The sequence below is a fragment of the Gekko japonicus genome, unplaced genomic scaffold (genome assembly GCF_001447785.1).
Source record: "Gekko japonicus isolate JY-2015 unplaced genomic scaffold, Gekko_japonicus_V1.1 scaffold1050, whole genome shotgun sequence".
Classification (NCBI taxonomy): domain Eukaryota; kingdom Metazoa; phylum Chordata; class Lepidosauria; order Squamata; family Gekkonidae; genus Gekko; species Gekko japonicus.
This window is the reverse complement of record NW_015172034.1, coordinates 650,081-652,745: the sequence shown is the minus strand read 5'-3', so window position 1 is coordinate 652,745 and position 2,665 is coordinate 650,081.

The window sequence follows — 2,665 nt, the reverse complement described above, 5'->3', positions numbered from 1 at the left end:
CAGTGGCTGCTACCTGGGCTTCCATTGTAAAGGAGGGTTCCAGGAGCACTCCCAAACTTCTAACACCCAGCGCAAGCACCAATGGCACCCCATCGAAGGTTGGGAGTGGGAGCCCCAACCCCACACCGCCCCGACTCAGGCACAAGCCCTCCGTCTTCACCAGATTTAGCTTCAGCCGACTCAGTCTGAGCCAACCAGCCACGGTGTGCAATGCCTGGTCCAGGTCTTCTGGTTTGGAGCCCAACTGGCCGCCCAACATCAGATAGAGCTGGGTGTCATCAGCGTACTGATTGCACCCCAGCCCAAACCTCTGTGCAATCTGGGCAAGGGGGCAAATATAGATGTTAAAAAGCATCAGGGAGAGCACCGCCCCCTGAGGCACTCCACACTCCAATAGATGCCTCCGGGATTGCTGCTTCCCTAGCGTCATGTTTTGTCCCCGACCTTGGAGAAAAGAGACAAGCCACTGCAAGGCAAGCCCCTGTATCCCCACATCTGCAAGGTGGCAGGCTAGTAGCTGATGGTCGACTGTGTCAAACGCAGGCAATAGATCTAACAACAGCAGCACTGCCGAGCCACCCCGATAAAGGTGCCCCTGGAGGTCATCAGTAAGGGCGACCAGCACTGTCTCCGTCTCGTGTCCCAGGCGAAAGCAAGACTGGAAGGGTTCTAAAACGGAAGCGTCATCCAGAAAGCTCTGCAACTGTATCACCACCGCCCTCTCAATTAATTTGCCCAAACAGGGCAAATTGGACACCGGCCAATCCAATCTTCTCTTCTCTCTCTTCTATCAGTCAAACTTGAAGTTCTAGCACCTTAGCCCAACAATAAGAAAAAGTGGTTCTGTTGTGGTTTGATGAGCTAGCCTGCAGCCTATGTCTGAAATCACTGTGTCCAGACCTTCCAAGGGGACACAAGTCAGCCACCAGACCTTTGACCATGGCACCCTCACCTTCCATCCATTAACCTTGGACCTGAACCCTGATCTCTCCTATAATGAAGCAAGTCCTACTTCTGATTCCATTTATGAATAAGGAAAAGCCCGACCAAACTCAATTGTGATATATACAGATCCCACTTTCTAAGACCAGAGGGAACCATTTTTATCTGCAATTTTCAAAGGTGGGTTTGTGATAGAAATCAGCTGCCTTCCTTCCAACAAGGAACTATACAATTAACATGAAGCTGATAAACAAAAATCACCTTGGAAGGTACCAGTATCTTTTGAGGCTGAAGCTTTGGGATTCTTCTTTTTTCATTAAACCCCCCCCCCCCCCATCTATGGCTTCAGGATATTTCTTAGAATCTTATTTCCAAAGTAGTGCCTTTTCTTTTTAGCAGGACTATTATGATTTACAGTTGCTTTTTAAGATTTTATTGTTAATAACATATTTTAAAGTTTATTATCATGCAAGCCGTTCTGAACTTTCTGGAGAGGAAGGATATACACTGAGGATGGGAAATAAGTTTCTAAATTATTTCCATACCAAAGAACAAATGGTTTGGAATTATGTCTTCTATTGCCAATTAGTATTATAGCATCAAAACACATAATTAAGTATAGAGTTTTATGTCTACCTTCCTCAGCATTCAGTTAAAAAAGTAGAAAAGAAAAAAGAAAGGGAAATACTGCCCCCAAGAGTTAAAATGAGAAAAAATGTACTAGATTTTAAGAGGCAGTAAAATAATTATTTCCTTCTATATCACATATTCATTCATATAGTGAAAACTCACCTAAATACTCCTTTATTTCTTTCTCATTTCAGGTAACACAATATAATTTAGATGAATTACCACAAGACACTGTGACATGTCTTAGAAAAGAGTTACATGCTAGTTCTAATTAAGACCTGAATTTTTCCTTCATAAATATCCCATACCCTCCAGCTATATGCAACAACCTAAGAGGCGACTCTACACATGGACATCACCAGATGGGCAACACCGAAATCAGATTGACTATATAATTTGCAGTCAAAGATGGAGAAGCTCTATCCAGTCAGTAAAAACAAGACCTGGAGCTGACTGTGGCTCAGATCATGAGCTACTAATTGCAAAATTCAGACTTAAGCTGAAGAAAATTGGGGAAACCACGAGGCCATTCAGGTTTGACCTAGATCGCATCCCTGATGACTATACAGTAGAGGTGAAGAATAGATTCAAGGGTCTAGACTTGATAGATAGAGTGCCTGAAGAACTATGGATGGAGGTTCGTGACATTGTACAGGAGGCAGCAATCACCACCATCCCAAAGAAAAAGAAATGCAAGAAAGCAAAGTGGCTGTCTGATGAGGCTTTACAAATAGCAGAGGAAAGAAGGAACGCGAAAGGCAAAGGTGAAAAGGAAAGATTTACCCAACTGAATGCAGATTTCCAGAGAACAGCAAGGAGAGATAAGGAGGCCTTCCTGAAGGAACAATGCAAAGTAACAGAGGAAAACAATAGAATGGGAAGGACTAGGGATCTCTTCAAGAAAACTGAAGAAATCAAGGGAGCGTTCCATGCAAAGCTGACCATGATAAAGGACAAAAATGGTATGGACCTAACAGAAGCAGAAGAGATTAAGAAAAGATGGCAAGAATACACAGAAGAACTATACAAGAAAGACCTTGATGTCCTTGACAACCACGATGGTATAATCACTGACCTCGAGCCAGACATCCTG